Source organism: Mesoplodon mirus (assembly GCF_964341445.2).
Source record: "Mesoplodon mirus genome assembly, chromosome: 7".
In the NCBI taxonomy this organism is placed as follows: Eukaryota; Metazoa; Chordata; class Mammalia; order Artiodactyla; family Ziphiidae; genus Mesoplodon; species Mesoplodon mirus.
In genome coordinates this window covers 81,267,755-81,286,943 of record NC_138983.1, presented here as the reverse complement: position 1 = coordinate 81,286,943, position 19,189 = coordinate 81,267,755, and the positions used below count along the sequence as shown (strand labels likewise).

Genomic DNA, 19,189 nt, shown 5'->3' with positions numbered 1-19,189 from the left:
GCGGCTAGTATGCACTAACTCTGTGTGGGCAAGCCATTAGCAGCATTATTTTAGGCATATCTTGTCATGTTAGAAGATCACTCAACCCGAGTAGGCAGATGAACTTAGAGGAACTGAGACCAGGGGCCGCGAAACCACCCAGGAGTTTCTGCCAGAGTCGGGGCAAAATGTAATGTGGATGAAGAAGCAAATTTAGGAGGAGGCCAAAATTTACAAGCTAGACCCACTGGATGAAAGTCATAAAGAAAGTTCAGTGAAGGAATTCTGAAGAGAATGGGCTCTGCATTTTTCTTACAATCAATGTAAAATATTAGGCAAAATTAAGTACAGTGGCTTTTAAGGTCCCTTCCAGCTCTAACTTCTTTTGATTTCTAACTTATTACTCTGGTTAAGTAAAGTCCCTTCAGAGGTACAGAACAGTTCCTACACCTGAATGGGATGCAAAGAATAATCTGACTTCTCTTCACCAGGGGATGAGTTGAACTGTCCTTGCAGAAGAAGTAACACATGGTGAGAACCCCAGATCCTAGAAAAGGGCCAGGCACACGATAAGTATTCAGCTTTTTGAAAACAAATGAACAATCATTTCCTCTCCTAGATCTCCACACCCTTTCTCTGCTGGCTGCTTTCTTTCAGCTTATAAACTTCCTCAGTATACCCACTTAAAAAGCCCTCAGACCTATGATTCTTTGGATCTTCTTGTGGGTAACCTAAGTCTCTCCCATGCCTTCAAACACCTCTCCTCCCCAAAAGCCCACATCTGAACCTTGGGCCCAGACCTGTCTACCAGGCCCCTCTAAAGCACTGAAGATGAAGTAAGATCCTCTCCCCACCCCCAATACCTTCCTACTGTGCTCTGTATCTCTCAAAAAGATGCAGCTGTAAACCGTCACCCGCGCTTGCTGCCCTCCCTTTTCTAACTGGTCACCAGGCCCCACCCATTCTCTCTCAGATCTGCAAAATCCAGTCCAACCTTTTATAACTTAAGTGGGAACCTTAGATTACAATTCACCCTGCACCCAATCAAGTGCCTTGCACATGGAGGTCCAAGTGAGTCTCTAAACCAGAAGTCCATCTCACTGTTCTTTAGGGTTTCCCACAGCCTTCAGGATAAACATCTAAACTTCTGACAGGACAAACAAGGCCCCGTTCTGTTGGGCCCCACTAGGTTTCCAGTATCAACTCTCATTTCTTTCCCAAACCCTGAGTTTGAGTCCTATACCTTAGTTTTGCCATATTTTCTTATATTTCTCAAACTTTGACACACACTGCTCCCTCCTGCCACCCCAGGAGCTTCTACATATCCTTAGAAAGGATGGCACCTCCTCCAAGAAGCCTACCCTGAACTTTCCCTTCCAAGATTCTGTGCTCTGCAAAGGGGGAAGGTTGGGGGGGGGGGATACATTAGGACTTTGGCATTAACATAGGCACACGACTCTATATCAAACAGATCATCAACAAGGACCTACTGCACAGCACAGGGAACTCTACACCATGGCCTGGAACAAACTGTACGGGAAAAGAATCTGAAAAGGAATGGATATATGTATAACGGAATCACTTTACTGTACGCCTGAAACTAACACAATATTGTAAATCAACTATCCTCCAATATAAAATAATAATTAAATTAAAAAGAAAGATTCTGTGCTCTGTAGCACCAGAACTCACTTCTACCAGAGCACTGACTACTGTGCTTGTGCTTACCTGCCGCCCAGTAGAAGGGAAGATTACCTAGGGTAGAAGCATCGTCTCCAGCAGCCCTTGGTTCTGACAACTCATTCAAGTGCCAGGCTACTTTACACACATAACCTGCTTAATTAATTCTAAGAACCCACAGAAAGAGTGGTTATTAATGTCATTTTACAAGTGTGGGGATTGCAGTTCAAAAGTAACCTGCCCAGGCCACAGACAGCATAAGCCCTGGAATTCAAACCCTAGGCTGCCTTCACACCAGTGTTCTTTCCACTATATGATACGACTACTGAAAAACAGATTTTTTTTCCTGAGCCCTGTTTTAATGGAAAGGAAATGAAGCTGGGATATACCAATTTCCTAATCGCTTTGGCGTGTACCAGGCAAAGTCGTTCAACAGACCAGGTAATATCTGTGGAACAATTAACGATGCTCCAAACTGTCCTAAGTGTTCTACATTGTAGGGTCTACAAGCATTAACACAGTTCGACCTTGTAACCTCCAGAGAGAGTGAGTCCTGTTCAGCCCATGCTACAGATGAGAATACTGAGACCTAGAAGCCTTAGAGCACTCGGCCGGGGTCACCGAGCCGGCAGGAGTCCTAGGCCACACGCCCCATCTAGCGCACGCACACCCGGACACTGGGCACCGGTTCTAGTGCCCACCCTTCACCTTGCACCATCTAAAACCCCGCTTCGCAGCGCCCACACAAGAGCCCCTGGAAGCGGGAAGTACAAAGCTGTCTCAAACAGATGAACCAGTTTGCACGGCAGAAGTTGAGACACGGATGTAGAGAACAAACGTATGGACACCAAGGGAGGAAAGCCGTGGGGGGTGGGGATGGTGGTGTGCTGAACTGGGCGACTCGGATTGACGTGTATAAACTGATGTGTATAAAATTGATGACTAATAAGAACATGCTGTATAAAAAAATAAAATAAAATTCAAAAAAAAAAAAAATACTGTCTACTGTCCTCCGCGCCCCCTGGAACACTCACTGTAAATATCCAGGAGGTGCTTGCAGAATGAATGAATCCATGAACAAACAAGCTCACTCATTTCAAACGTGCAGTCACATGCGAAATCTGACCTTCTGAGAAGTTAACCTTCTGGAAGGAGCCCATTTTCTTAATGTATTCAGCATCGAGTCATCACAAAATATGAACTCTTATAAAGTACTGGCCCCTCACTTCCCATGAGAAAGCAAAATTCCTCAGCAGAGAAATGGGAGGGTAGCAGACATTACCCGCAAAGCTTTAGGAAGGCTGCGGCTCGCTGAGCACGTCACTAGGGCCCCTGACCGCCTGCCTGGTAGTAGGACAGACACACCAGGAACGGCTGCTGACCGGCAGAAAGAGCGCCCGGCCAGGCAGGCAGCACACCCCGCACCCTGCCAAGCGAGGTCTGGCCAGCAAGGGAAAGACGCTCTCCACTGCAGAACCGCCCACCACTAGATAGCCAGGTCCTGCCACGGCCTGGACACACGAGGCCTTCCTTACAAGGGTTACACATCTGTGGCCTTGCTCTGCCTCGAAGAAAAGACAGTGACGGCGACAATGTGACCATCTCCAGATGAACTTTCAACTTCGTTTCAAGTGCCTGGGTGCTGGGTCACAGTGGATTTCTAAACTCTTCCAATATTCAAAAATACCAATTTCTAAGATGCAGAAGGGGTGTTAAACATACACTTAGCACAGACCCCAGTCCCACTCCTGAGTATTTTCTCAAGTGAGGTAAAAACCCAAGTTCACATGGAAACCTGCCCTGGGATGTTTACAGCAGCTTTATTCCTGATCCCCTCAAAACTGGAAACATCCCACAAGTCCTGCCACCCGCACGCGAATGGACAAACGGAAAATGGAATACAACACAGCCAGAAAAAGGAGTGGCTTCTCATACCCGCAACAACAGGGATGACGGACTTCCCTGGTGGTCCAGTGGCTAAGACTCCACACTCCCAATGCAAGGGGCCCGGGGTCCATCCCTGCTCAGGGAACTAGATCCCCCACGCCGCAACTAAAACATACTGCACGCGGCAATGAAGATCCCATGTGCCGCAACTAAGACCCAGCACAGCCAAGTAAATAACTACCTAAATAAATATTTAAAACAACAGCAAAAAAAACAAACCCGGGAGGAATCTCGCATAGGTTTTGCTGAGCCAAAGCAGCCAGAATCAAAAAGCTACATGCTGTTGTTCCGTTTATCTGACTTTCTGGAAAAGCCAAAACCTTAGGGACGGAGAGGAGATTAGTGGCCAAGAGGCTAGAGGCACCCTGGCGCCAAAGGGCAGCAAATGGGATGACAGGATTGCTCTGCCGCCTGATGGCGATCAAAACTCCTACAACTGTGCACTACAAGTGAACTATGCTTCACGGCTACTAAGGACACACAAGTTATTACATTTTGAAAAATGTGCCGGCCAGCCAGCCCCTGCATGACAAGTGCAGTGAGAGGGGCGGGGAGGCGAGGCAAGTGGATCAGCTGGAGTTCTGAAGGTTCTCCCCACTTTCAGTTTCCCTCCCCTGGCATGTCTCCCCGCCCAGCCCACTGCTGCTCAGGCCGCCCACCCGGGCCGCCTGGAGTTACCCAACCGGAAAAGCCAGAGCCCAGGCTCAGCCGCGCCTCCAGGCACAGGAAGGGCAAAAATAGAAAGCGCCAGTGCGCAGTGGAGGGCTGGAAACCCTCGGACCTCAGATAACTGCGGAGAACCGGGGCTCGGAGTCAACATCGGCTCCAGGCGGTCCCAGCGTCCCGACCCCGGCCGCGACACACTTTCCACAAAACTGACACACACGCGCGGGTCGCGCGGGCTTCCCCGCCGGGTCGCCTGGAGGCCGGTCCCCCGCAAGCTGAGCGCACGAAAGGGCGCCGGCCCAAGCCGCCCGCTGCGTTTTCCCTCCGGAAGGTGGGCTGCGGGGCCCAAGCGTAAACCCTGAGACAAGGTACACGCGCACCACGCCGCCACAGGGGACGAGAGGCCGGGCGCCCACCTGGCCGGACACCCTGCATTTCTGCAATCACCGGACTTGTGTGTAAATTTCCCTTTGGCGTGTCATTTTCCAAAGGCCACTCAAGATCAGGGGACAGCACGCCTCCTCTCCAAGTGTCCTGCCAGCCCACCCACTCAAGATCAGAGGGACAAAATGCCTAACTAAAACAAAACAAAACAGAAACACAAAAAACTGGAGAGAGGGAGGAAAGGGTGCCCTCAAAAAAAAAACACAAAAAACCTAAGCACGTTGACAGCGCTAAGAATAAACTACCAGGCAAAAGAAACCCTACATGTCAAATCCTAAAGTACAGAAGGGCAAGCCCGCCGGCAGTCCAGGCCCGGGGAGACCGGGGTCCCCAGCCCTGCAGAGCCAACCGCAGACCGGCTCGGGCGCCCCTCAGAAGCGCGGGGTCCCCGCGGCCGAGTCTGCGCCCCCGGCCGGCGCCGGCTCCCCTCTGCCCACCCTGCGCGCGGGGGCTGGAAAAGGCCGCGGAGAACCACGGCGGGGCGGGAAGGGGGGCTCCAAAGAAGGTCTGGCGACTCGAGTGGCTCCGTTTCTCGGTGGGCTCAGCGCCCGCCGTGGGGGAAGAGGGGCGGGGGTCCGGGAGGAGGGGACGGGTGGCACTTACGTAGAACGGCAGCGGCCACGGGCAGACGGCGGGCTCGGCCCCCACGAGCGATTCCAGCCTCAGCTCCAGCTTCTCCCCCATGTCTTCGCGCGCCGCCCCCGCACCGTGCTAATCTGCCGGTTGGGGGAGGGGCGCGGCGCCGCCGGCGGGGGCGGAGCAAACAGGCAGGCGGGCAGTGAGGGGAGGGGGCCTGGCCTGGGCCTCAGCCGCCTCCGCCGCGCTCCTGTCCGGCCCCCGGCTCCCTCTTTGTGGTCACAGGCCCCGGGCCTCCAGCGCTGCTGCGAACTCAGGCCTGCGTGAGGCGAGCACAATGAGCCGGGGACCGGGCCGAACCACTCGCGGCGCGCGCGGCCCACCCTGTGGACACGCCCGCTCTCACGCACGCACGCACGCACGTCTTCGGCTGCCCCCAGCCACACCCACCGGCCCGAAGTGGGGACCCGAGGAGACCCCTCGGGGCCTGGGGTGGCGGGTTCGACTCCCGCCCTTGCCGTACCGTGACCCCCCCCCCAATAAGAAGACTATAATTCCTCATTAAATATGACAGCTGGAATCCCGGCTTCTGTTCACAAAAATGCCGTGTATTTAGCCTATGCTAGGCACCAGACCGCGGACGCTCAGTACTGGCAAAAAAGGAAATGCCCTGCCCTCGTGGCACTGCCATTTTAATTGGAATAGTAGGGACAATGGTCAAGGGAGAAAATAAAGTGTCATCATCGCCACGGGGATGGTTAATCTCATGTGCGCACTGCGTGGGGCCCCGGCAACCACAAACATTATTCCAGATGTGGCCAGGAAGGTATTTTTCAGAAGAGATTAACACTGAAATTGGTCCACTTTGCGTAAAGGAGACTGTCAATGCCGCGGCGTGGGTGGGCCTCGTCCATCAGTTGAAGGACTGGAGAGAAAAATGAGGTTCCCTAGAAAGAGGGAACTGTTCCTCCAGTGGCCTTGGGACATCAGCTCTTCCCTGTGTCTCCAGCCCAGAGTCCTGCCCGGACTTGCCTGCCTCACAGTCACATGAGTCAACTCCTTAAAACAAAACTATATATGTAAAAATACTGAATATATACAAGCCTATTAATTTGTATATGTGTATACATATTATATATATGTACACACATGTTTATATGTGCGTGCGTTTGTATTATATGTGTACTATATACAGTATACATACAAGCCTATATATTTGTGTGTATATATTGTATACATGTATGTATGTGTATATATATAGTATACATATTATAAATGTGAACATGCTGTATATATACACACACCCATATATTGATATATGGGTGTGTGTATATATACAGTATATGTACGCTGTACGTATGTATGTATACAGTGTATATTTATATATAGGTGGGTATATATGTTGTATACCTGTATGTGTATATGTTGCATAGGTATTATATGTATATATATATATACTATATATAGACACACTTGCATATGTATTTATATGCGTATGTACATGCGCATATTTACACATAGGTGTGTATGTGTGTGTATACATTGTGTATATGTATGTGTATATATCTTATATATATGATATATATGTATATATATGATGAATTTATATGTACAGTACATATATATTTTTATGCTACATGCTTTTATATGTAGGTGTATATATGTGTCTATATGTATGTACGTGTATTGCATATATTATATATGTATGTATACTGTATATATACACATCTAAATATCTTTGTATGTGTGTATATATGTATGATATATATGTACTAGGTGTGTCTATTGCATATGTTATATGCATGTGTACATACTGTATATATACAAACTATGCATTTTATGTGTGTATGTATAGTGTATATGTATATGTGTATTGTATGTGTGTATACATACTGTATATATACAAACGATGCATTTTACATATGTGTGTATATATGTATGTGTGTATTGCATATACTATATGTGTATATGTCTGTATGCATACTGCATATATACACAGCTGTATATTTTTGTATGCGTGTACATGTGTATGTGTGTGTGTGTATATACACACACACACCCTATGGATTCTGTTTGTCTGGAGAAGCCTCACTGATACGGACACTTATGACAATTGAGCACCTGCTCTTTGCCAGCCAGGGAGCCAAACGCTTGTCTTTTCGGTGTCTCCCTTAAGTGTCACAAGTCCTGGGAGGGAAGGTGATGCCGCTCCTACCAGCTGAGGTGCCTCAGGGTCAGAGAGGTGCACAGGGCGGGGGGCTGGAGCCTGGTGGAGCCCAGGTGGAGTTCTAGCAGCAGTACAGCCGAGCAGTGCCACTTCCCCAGGTGCTTCACACAAAGATGCCGAGGGAGAGACAGGGTCTGAAGGAGGGGATGAGGAAGCTTCCGTGGGTCCGCAAGCCCAGACCAAGGCTGACTCGTCAAGGGTGTTAGAGGTCAGGACTGTGGTTTCCCTGGGGGTGGGGTTACACAGAGCCATTCCCATTCTGAAAAAGTATCCATTCTGCTCTTGTTTGTATGTTTACCCCCCTCCCCCAAATCTTTTAAAAACAGATTCTCTTGGCTGCTGGGAGCACACATGGGGAAGTTGTGTGTGAGGCGGTGTGATCCAGGGGACAGGGAGGATAAGCCCCCCACTCGTAGGGCCAGGAGTGGCTCAGCTTTGTGAGCTAAGGATGGCTCGCGAGGTCCCAGAGAGAAGGGTCCCTACTCCGTCCCTGCTCCGTGCATCCCATTCCCAGCCTGAGAAGCCCAGAGCTACCCACACACACACACACCAGGGAGGAGAGCCAGTCACCCTGGCTCACAGGCTGCGGCTCCAAGGCTCAGGGCACTAGGAGCTATTTTCAGCTTTCATGCCCTAGGACATGGCCAGAGCTATTGTCTCCGGAAACTCTCTGTCTGTCTCTCGCCCGCCCTCCCCCCCTCCCTCCTCCGCCTCTTCCCCTCCCACTCCAGCTGTCCTGCCCTCCACCCTGCATTTCTACACAGGATGGCTCACAGAGAGCTGCTCCCCGAGTCCACCCGCCACCATTCGATGGATGTCAGAGCAAGCCCTGGGGACTTCCCTGGAGGTCCAGCGATTAAGACTCCGAGTTTCCACTGCAGGGGGCGCGGGTTCAATCCCTGGTCAGGGAAATAAAATCCCACATGCCGCACGGCACAGCCAAAAAAATAAATGAATAAAAAATAACGTTAGAGTGATGAAACATCCCTAGTGGTGCAAGGATGGGACATACAGCTCTATGGTATAGAATAAAGGTCCAGAAGGAGATATGTGAGAACCGGATATGACAGAAAGTGGGGAAATTAAGGAGTTTCCAATAAATGGCATTTGGACAATTGCATACCCATGTGGGAAAAAGTAAACTAGAAAAAAAAAAAAGCAAGCCCTGGTCAGGTGTGACCTTGAGCCCAGGGCCATTGGCACACATTGTCGTGTGGGATGTTCTTCCTTAGACTCCTCCCTCCCTCCTGTGTCACCTTCCCCGCCAGGTAAAGAACTTTGCCTGGTCAGTAAGACCCTAGAGGTCCTTGGCCATTGCTATTGCAGTTGGAATTGTTACTGTTTACATAGGGTGACCAACACCCACCCCCAGTTTGCCCAGGACCGCTCAGGTTTGAGCGCTGGAACTGTGGGGAAACCCTCATTCCCGGGGAACCCCAGAGGGCTGGTCAGCCTATTTAGCACGGATCTCTCACTTGATCTCCCAACCCCCGAGAGCCAGAAAGGGAATCTCCCCCCTCCTTCCACGGTAACCTTCATTCATTCATCCACTCATCCCTTTATTCAACTCCTTTATTCAGCAAGTATTTATGAAGCATCTACTACACATCAGACACTCCTCTACGTGCTGGGGACAGTAAACTGAGAAGGTGTGATGGATTACATGGGGATGATGTCTCGGAGACCACTGCAGGGCAGGGGAGGTGGGAGAGGGAAGGGGCAGTTCTAAATGCAGCCTCTGACGGGATTGGGGCAGACCTTGCCCTGGGCCAGGCTGGTTGCTTCAACACAGCTGTCCTCACCCAGGGCCATCCTGCCCCCGCCTCCCCCAGTTTTTTGGTGATGTCTGGGAAAATCTGTGGTGGTCACTACTGGGGTGGAGAGGCCCCTGGAATCAAATGGGTGGGGCCAGGGATGCTGCTGAACCCCACACAGTGCCCAGGAGGGGCCCCCAGCAGAGGATGACCCGCCCCAAATAACCCCAGTGCCGTGGGGGAGACCCTGCACTAATATTATTCAGACCCGCTGGTGCCCCTAGATTCCTGCACAGGCAGGGACTCTAACCGGGTCACCTCTGTATCCCGAGGTGACCTAGAGTGGGGCAGCCAGGAGGACTGAGTATCGGGGGTGAAATGACAAATCTCTGTGCCCACTCTCCCCGCCACACCCCAGGGTCGATGGCCTCTATCTCCTCCCTGTGCAGGTAGCTTTTCCCTGAGCCATTTCTTCTTGTCAAGGTCCCTGTCACAGGTTGGGTTCCCCGAAGATGACGTTGAGAGCAAGGATTGGAGTGCAGGTGGTTGATGTGAGACGTGCAGAGAACAGATACAGCTGCCATAGGGTCCTGCAATTCCACTCCTGGGCATAGACCCGGAGAAAACTCTAATTCAAAAATATACATACAACCCTGGGATTTCCCTAGTGGTCCAGTGGTTAAGATTCCGTGCTTCCAGTGCAGGGAGCATGGGTTCCATCTCTGGCCAGGGAACTAATATCCCACATGCCTTGTGACAAGAAAAAAAGAAAGAGAGAAAGAAAGAAAAAGAAAGAAAGAAAGAAAAGATACATGCACCCCAATGTTCACTGCAGCACTATTTACAATAGCCAAGACATGGAAGCTACCTAAATGTCCACTGATGGATGAATGGATAAAGAAGATGTGGTACATATATACCATGGAATATTATTCAGCCATAAAAAGAATGAAATAACGCTATTTGCAGCAACGTCGTGGATGGACTAGAGATTATCATACTAAGTGAAGTAAGTCAGAAGAGAAAGACAAATATATGATCTCACTTATATGTGAAATCTAAAATACGGCACAAATGAACTTGTCTACGAAACAAAAACAGACTCACAGACACAGAGAACAGACTGATACGGGTTTGGGTCTCTCAGGGCCTTGGCTGTTTTATCAGTTTATCAAGCCTCTCATGAACCATGCTGAGTCTGAAGAGTTACTACGATACAATTTGATTTTACAGCACTATCCCCAAAATTTAAAAACAATCTCAAAAGCAAGCCAATCCTCCACTCCTAGAAGAGTGAAACTAGGCACATTTTTGTTCCCAGAATCCAGTACAGAATTTGACCAAAGAACGTAGCAGAAACTCAATGGCATTTGAGAGAAAGAGAAAGTCTCTTTGGTTTTAGCCTCACTAGGATGTCCATTAGTCTATGCCATTTCTTTGAAATTTCTGACCTGCGAACTTCGAACCAGAAGGAATCTTTTAGCTTGACGTTGATTTGTCACTATGAATTTGTCATGTGCAGTGCACAGCCCTGAGCATCTATCACACGTGGACTCTTGAGCTATCCTTCCTGTTTGATGACCTTGTGGTTCATACTGCAGTACTGAACTAATTATGGGTTCTGTCTAGTGACATGACACCTCCAGTTCTGAGGCGTAGATTAGACAGTCCTATGCCGCCATGGCCATTTTCACTGCCTTCTGCTATGGAACTGCCTAGACCAAAGGCAGCTGCCTTGAAGAGAACATTTCTTTCTCCAACATAATTGACAAATCCAGTGTCAGCTTGGGTCCACATGTAAGGGGAGTCACTTGAGCCTACGGTAGACCATATGTGTCAATGCCGACAAGTTCTATAAAACATGTTTTCCTTACAATTGAGTCTTTGTCTCAGTCAAGCCTGCTTGGGAAAAACTGGACCTGAAGGGTACAGTTGGCTGTGGCTGCTATTGCAGCAGCTGGCTGATGGACAGCTGCCTGAGACGTTTCTGCCCTGTAAACTCCTGCACACTCTCAAGTCAAGTGCCAGGTATACTAAAGACCCTCCAGGTGCCTTATTCATTCCACTCCAGGTATTGCTCAGTCACCTGCAACTCCCTAATGCCCCTTTTCTTTATGTCAGAACTTTACTTAAGTGGCTCGAAAGAAACAGCCACTTTCCCACACCATAAGCTGCAGCCATCAGCCAAAATCAAAGTATCTTATGGCTGGTAGAGTGGGTTGGATGATGGCCCCCAAAAGGATATATCCATGTCCTCATCCTTGACGGTTACTTCATTTGAAAAAAAATGTTTTTGCAAATATCATTAAGGATCTTGACATGGGATTTCCATCCTATATTATCTGGATGGGTCCTAAATAGGATGACAATTGTCCTTATTATACAAGAAGGGCAGAGGGACATTTGAGACAGACAAAAGAGAAGATACAGACACAGAAAGGGGGTGATGTGAAGACAGAGACAAAAACTGAGTGATGTGGCCTCAAGCCAAGGAAACTGGCAACCACCAGAAGCTGAAAGAGGCAAGGGATAGAACCTCCCCTAAAGCATCTGTAGGGAGAGCAGCCTTGCTGACACCTTGATATCAGACTTCTGGCCTCTACAACTGTGAGATAGTAAATTTCTATTGTGTTAAGCGTCCAAGTTTGTGGTAGTATGTTACAATAAGCACGGGAGAATAATACAGCATGTCTTAAACCTTTTCTAGGCTTCAGCAGTTTACTGCACAAACTTAAATATTTTCAAACAGTCAAAGGTCCCAACATCCCACCATACATTAAAGACCAAGGCACTGGAATACCTTCCTTGGCAGTACCAAAGTATTTTCCATGTGGGCATTTTCCTCTCCAAAATGTCTGCTCCTTTCTTTTTATTTCTCAGTGTTCCCAAGTAATGCACCAAATGTTAGGGTCTTTTAATTACCTTTCAGCAGCTACAATGCCTTAATTCCATTTGGTTTGGCATAAATTAGAAAATAAGAGAAAAGATGGAGGGCCGAATATTCCTGTTACTGTTGATAACCCTGTCTTGAGAATCCAGTTTGAATGAAATGATCACATAACTGAACCCCAGAATGGGGCAGATTTACTAACTAGTAATACACAGAATGAGAGAAACAGAAGACACTCACTCACTCTCAAGGGAGAGAACAGAATTAGTCAAGGCAAGCATGCACGCTTAATTCTTTTCAAGCTTTCTATATAAGTCACTTGATCACCCTGGGGCAGAGTCAGTAAAGAAGCAGCGCTGATAGGGCCCTACGAGCTCTCTTGACAGGACTAAAACATCACGAGCAGGAAAGGAACATGCCCTCACTCCCCACCACCGCCACCCCCAGCAGTAAAAAGTGATCATCCACATTGACAATGTAAAAGAAATCAGAAGCTACGTTAACTCTGATTTACTCTTAGTATACCAAAAGCTTATCAGGAGCCTTGTGCAAAAGCATCTTGATTGGGCTTCTCTGGTGGCGCAGTGGTCCGGGAAGATCCCACATGCCTCGGAGCGGCTGGGCCCGTGAGCCATGGTTGCTAAGCCTGCACGTCCGGAGCCTGTGCTCCGCAACGGGAGAGGCCACAACAGTGAGAGGCCCACGTACCACAAAAAAAAAAAAACCCAAAATCCCATCTTGATTAGTTGCTAATAAAAGTCTTTAGAAGCAGAACCCTCCACATGCAGCAAAGGGAAGATGCAGACCTGTATGCTTCAGGATTTTCTCACCAAAACCCCACACAATTCCTTTACTATTCCAGCCAAGTATGGCCTAGCCCTACTCTTATCCCTGTTTTTCTTGGTGTAGTAATAAAGAAACATAGGTGGAAATAAAGAAGACATATCAGGTAGAAAGATATAAAATAGTGGGGAAAATAATATGTGAAGTCAAGTACCACCACCATTTACTAGCAGTGAACTTTCAGCACCAACATTAATATTTTTTCCTGTTATATCTGTAAATGATAATAACTAATATGTACATAACAATTTTCAATTTAATCAAATCTCATTTTTATAACTAACTACTTCACAACAAGTAACATGCTAAGGCAACATCAATAGATGAAAAAAGGTAGTCCCTGGCCCCAAGGAATGTTGCCCAGGAGAAGACAGAGATATGTAAAAAATACAATTATAATACAGTGTAGCGAGTGCAGCAATCAGGAATGAAGAAGTGCAAGGGTAGCAAAAAGGAGCGTGTGATCACAACACTCAAAAGAAGACTGCACAAAAGACATAATATGTAAACTGAGGTTTGAAAAATGAAGTGGGTTGCCCAGGTACCCCATAGGGAGAAAGGAATTCTTGGAGGAGGGAAAAGCATAAATGAAGACAGTGAATTGTTCATATAATCCAGAAGTGAAGTAGGCAATGGCAGGAGAAATGATTGGACACAGGCGTCATGAATACTTGCAGGTCTGCATTTTAGCAAGTCCATTCTAAAGGAAACTTTGAGGATCAACTCGGGGGCGGGGGACAGTGGGGGGACAGAGCTAGTCATTCCTGCCAGAAACACTGGAACCAGTTTCTACCAACCCACCAATAGAACGGCTTCAAAGGCAACATGGTATCACAGAAAGGGCTTGTTCTTTTGTTTGTTTTTAGTTCATTAGGCCTCACTTAAAATTCTGATTCCACAATGCACTTGCTTTGGGATCTTGAACAACACTCATAACCTCTGCAAGTCTCAGTGTAGTAAGTTTATGTGATTACCTTCATCTGTAATATCCCTGCATTGCAATCTTAATGGAAACTCAAGTTCAGGTCAAAGACAAGTTTCTCTGTGACTTCTCCTCCGAATTGATTCAAAAGCCGTCTCTCCCGTCCTCATATGGCTTCTCTTATGGAATCTCATAAAAACTTCTATGACCTCTTTCGGGTTCTTTTTGTTGTTGTTGTCTGTTTGTTTGTTTTTTAATTTAAGTATAGTTGATTTACAATGTTGTGTTACTTTCAGGTATACAGCACAGTGATTCCTTTTTCACATTCTTTTCCCTTATAAGTTATTACAGAATATTGAGTAGAGTTCCCTGTGCCATAGAGGAGATCCTTGTTGTATCTATTCTACGCCTTCTTTGAATGACCACAGCACTTGTTGTCTGTATCAGTTTTATGTCTCTGGTTGCTTTGTGACTGAAAATGAAAAATTTCTATTTGTTCATGTCCTGGCCCTTCCTTAAAAATGTGTTCATTTATGTATTTCATATTTATTTATTGACTACATCTTAGACACCGTGTTAACTGCTGGTTCTAGATGTTAGTAAAATATAGACCTTCCTGCTCAAAAGGTCACAGTATTTGTGGGAAAACAAAAAAATGAACAACCTATGTCTCAAAGAGCTTTGTACTTCCCAAAGAGAACACACCTAGTAGGTACAATAAATACATGTATCATACATAAATGTATAAATAGTTAATGGGATTGAAAACTAGAGATAACTGCTTTTCGATTCTGAGGAAATGATGATTATATTTCACCAGGAGCTCAATACCACTCTGAGAATGAGGGCTTAACCCCCGTCCTCACTCACTGCATCGCTTTTCTGTATAAAAATACACAAGTCTGTATATACGCTCTAGAAAAAGGCTTATCTGGCATGAATTTCAGATAGCAAGAAGAAAACTTCAAGAGGTTCAGAGAAGCATCCGGAAGCTCACGTGATTATCTGGCACTAATACAACTTGCTTGACAGGAAAATAGAGCTGTAAATCTCACAAAATTAGATCATCTTTGAAGAATTTCAAAACCTCCTGCTATTAATTGGAAATCCTAGAAGAACCGCTTCTTTTAAAGCATACTGATAATATGCTTTACAGCTTAATATTCAGAAGCCTATGTTTTGGCAAAGTGAGCTTCAGGAAAGAAGGAAACTTGAGGTTCAGTTCCGTCTACTCTGGAACCTCTGGTCAAGACATCTACTTCTGTGCTCAGCCATCTTATCACCTGTAAAATGGAGGCAACTCGAAGAACACATAGTTACACAGATGTTGCACAGTTTCACGTGTCATTGTCCTCATTTGTTTCAGAAAAACCAGTAACATCTAAGCTACGACTGCAAAGAGTGCAGTGTTCCTTGGGGTCATCTAGTGCAGCTCTGTCAAAGGAAAGAAAAGGAAAGGGGCCTAGAATAACTATAATTTTCCCAAGAGGACACTATTATTTTATGGTAAATCTGAGTCAAGAACCCTGATCTCTTTGATGACATTCCATTGTTCTTTCGCTGGGTTCTGAACAACCCAGAGAAAGAAAGAGAAATAAAACTCCTATATGCTGTGTCACTGGTACAGGACGTGACAAGATTGGAATTGGAGAACTACATATTAACAGGTATTTGGGAAATTCTTCAAACTAATTAAGATATATACCAGGTCCATAAAAAACAGTATGTTTTCTCAATATGATTCTGTGGAATGAACAGAACTGGTAACTGAAGGTGTCTGTGTGCTGCAGTTCCAAACAGGATGGGTGAATGCTTGTCTTCTGGCACCTTGAAGACTCCACCCCAACATACACATTAAAATGAAATTAATATTTCAACTGGGTCATAGTTAATTCTGCATGTTCTTGTAAGTCAGCAAAATATTCCATATATCATTTAAGTTGTCACTCACTTTTTTTTTTTTGTGCGGTACGCGGGCCTCTCACTGTTGTGGCCTCTCCCGTTGCGGATCACAGGCTCCGGACGCGTAGGCTCAGTGGCCATGGCTCACGGGCCTAGCCACTCCACAGCATGTGGTCCGGGATCTTCCCGGACCGGGGCACGAACCCGTGTCCCCTACATCGGAAGGCGGACTCTCAACCACTGCACCACCAGGGAAGCCCCATATCTGATTTTTGTATTAGGACTCTTCTAATTTTTTATATACATTGGAAAATAACTCATATCTTTCTAAGGTGTATATCTTTGATTATATTTTCTATTTTCATAAAGCTTCTTGTATTCTCTACTCAAAAGAGGTATAAATAATGGCTGCATGGAACTAATCAATAATCAGCCATTTTGTCCAGATTTTCAAATGTGTTGGTATAAAGCTACCATAGTATTCTTTTGTAATTAAAAAAAAATTCACTCTGTTTTATAGCTAGTCCCATCTCTATCATATTTGCCAAATACTGCTTATTTTATTGGTCTTTCTAAAGAACAAGCTTTTGGTTTTATTTGTCAAGTTTACTGCTTTTCTTCTCTATTTTTGACTTTTCTCTTGATTAATTTTGTCCTTCCACTCTTTGGGATTTACCTTGTTCTTTTTCTATGTCTACTGTCCATTTCCTATAGCTTCAAGAGCCATTTTCAACAACTCAACGAGTTCTGCCGGCTGTGTCATGGCCACTTCATCATATGCCATTAAAACTTAATCTCATACACGGGGTGAAGACTCAGCAGTCTTATTTTGCTTTCAAAATTGTTCTATAGCCTGGGATCCTTCTTCTTCTCCTAAATTAGCACTATCATCAGGGAAAATTCTAGTGGGCCTAGAATTCTAGGCTTGCCTCTCCTGTAGTTTCATAATCAAAGAAAAAACATTTCCACCCTTTTTTTGATGTTGATTGAAAATTTAGCAACACTTCTTTGCACTGTATTCAAATCCCAAAATATAAGCAAGCCTTCATGCACACAGGCGCACTGAAATGTCATAATTTTAAACTTTGTATGACCTGGAACAATGACCTTTCCAAATACTCCACACTCTTCCTAGGTGTTCAGACTTTTTCATTCCTACAACATCTTTTACACATGGTCGAATTGTGTCATAAGTTCCTCCTCACTCCCACTTCTGAGTATATACCCAAAGGAAACATCATCATGATTTGAAGAGATATCTGTACTCCCATGTTCATTGTAGCATTATGCACAAGAGCCAAGGTATGGAAACAACCTAAGTGTCCATAGTAGATTAATGGATAAAGGAAATATGGTATATATATACAATAGAATATTATTCAACCTTAGAAAAGAAGAAAATCCTATCATTTAAGTCAACATGGATAAAACTGGAGGACACTATGCTAAGTGAAATAAGACAAAGACAAATAGTGCATGATGTCACTTATATGTGGACTCTAAAAAAATAATGAAATAAATCAACTCTTCCCTCCCTGGACATTTTCCTCAGCAGAATCTAGCAGCCTCTACTATGAGTCTTATCTTTTTTTTTTATTGTTGTACCAGATCACAACCCCAGGGAACCTATGTATTTGCCGATGTATATCTACATTATAGTTTACCATTGTTCTTTTTCTTTGTAATTCATTCCTTCCACTTCTGGCATCAGAACCTCATTTTTACTTTGGAGAAGTCCTTGTGATTCAGGTAGGCTGTGTGTCTCCTCCCTAGGCTGTGTGACTTGGGGCTGGCTAGACACAGTGTTTTACATATACTCTATATGTCTTAAGTACTTATTTCTCTGTTTTCCATCATTTTCCCTCCAAATTTTTGTGTAGTTATTTTTTAATTGACATTTGGATTCCTTTCTTTTGTTTGACTAAGGTACTGTTCAACCGATCTTCTGAGTGCTTAATTTCAGCTTTTTTAATTCTAGAAGTTTCTTTTGGTTGCATTTCACAGATCATTTTTGCTTAAATTGTACATGTTGTCCTTTTCTTAATACATAAATCATAATTTTAAATAATAGTTTCATTGAGATATAATTTACTTTCCACATTATTTAAAGTGTACAATTTAATGTGTTATGCATCTACCACCACAATCAATTTTAGAACTTTCATCCACCCCCCAAAAGAAAAAGAATCTATTATAGGTCACTCACTCCCCCATTTCTCCAAACCCTAGGCAGCCACTAATATACTTTGTCTCTACAGATTTGTCTAGACTGGACATTGCTTACAAATGGAATCATACAATTACTTAGCATGTTTTCAAGGTTCATGCATGTTGTAGCATGCATCAGTACTTGATGTCTTTTTATGGCTGAATAATATTCCATGGTGTGGATATTACTATGTTTCATTTATCCATTCACAGTAAATGGCCATTTGGGTTATTTCCACTTTGGGGCTCTTATGAATAATGCTGCTGTGGTTGGATTTACGTGCAAGTTTTGTATGCAGGTCTAGATTTGTTTTTTCAATTAACAGACTATTTCGGAGCAGTTTCTGGTTTACAGAAAAATTAAGCAGAAAGGGCAGAGTCTCATACCTCCTTACCTCTCTACCCAGTTTCCCCTATTATTAACATCTTACATTAGCGTAATACATTTGTTATAGTTACTGAACCCATATTGATACATTATTACTAACTAATGTCCATGGTTTACTTTAAACTTCATTCTTTGTTTTGTACATTATATGATTTTTTGACAAATGTGCAATAACCTGTACCCACCATTACAGAACCATACACAGGAGTTTCTTTGCCTTTAAAATTACGTGCTTCACCCATCCTTTTCTACCTCCCCACAACCTCTGGCAACCACTGATCTTTTGACTGTCTCCACACTTTGGCCTTTTCCTAAGGTTCATATAGCTGCAATCATATAATATACATGTAGCCTTTGCAGATTGGCTTTTTTTCACTTAGCAATATGCATTTAAGCTTCTTCCATGTCTTTTCATGGCTTCATAGCCTTTTCTCTTTATTGCTCAATGCTATTCCTTTGTACCGATATACCATAGTTTGTTTATCCATTCCCCTACTGAAAAACATTTGGTTGATTTCAAGTTTTGGCAATTATGGAAGAAACTGTTATAAATACCCATGTGCAGGTTTTATGCGGACATAACTTTTCAGTTCCTATGGGTAAATACCAAAGAGCATGATTACTAGATCACTGTATGGTAAAAGTATGTTTGGTTTTGTAAGAAACTGCCAAGTATCCTGCTAGCAGCAAATGAGAATTTCAGTTGTTCTGCACTGTCAACAACTTTGGTATTTCAGTATTTGGATTTTAGCCATTTGAATAG

At 45.0% G+C, this 19,189-nt stretch overlaps 1 protein-coding gene and 1 long non-coding RNA gene across 10 annotated transcripts in view; one reads left to right on the top strand and one right to left on the bottom strand.

Moving 5' to 3' along the window:
- LOC309807104 overlaps positions 1-5,799 on the bottom strand; it is a 125,475-nt gene extending 119,676 nt beyond the window's left edge. For 5 of the 9 annotated variants that reach the window (XR_014294497.1, XR_014294498.1, XR_014294499.1 and 2 more), the window contains exon 1: positions 5,320-5,795. This is a non-coding gene — a long non-coding RNA (uncharacterized lncRNA). Of the gene's footprint in view, positions 1-5,319 lie in introns of all 9 variants that reach the window. The other 4 variants (XR_014294493.1, XR_014294494.1, XR_014294495.1 and 1 more) reach the window with 1 other exon arrangement.
- LOC309808830 (forkhead-associated domain-containing protein 1-like) overlaps positions 1-19,189 on the top strand; it is a gene marked incomplete at both ends in the record, with an annotated part of 1,104,685 nt that overhangs the window by 712,619 nt on the left and 372,877 nt on the right. The window lies entirely within an intron of this gene.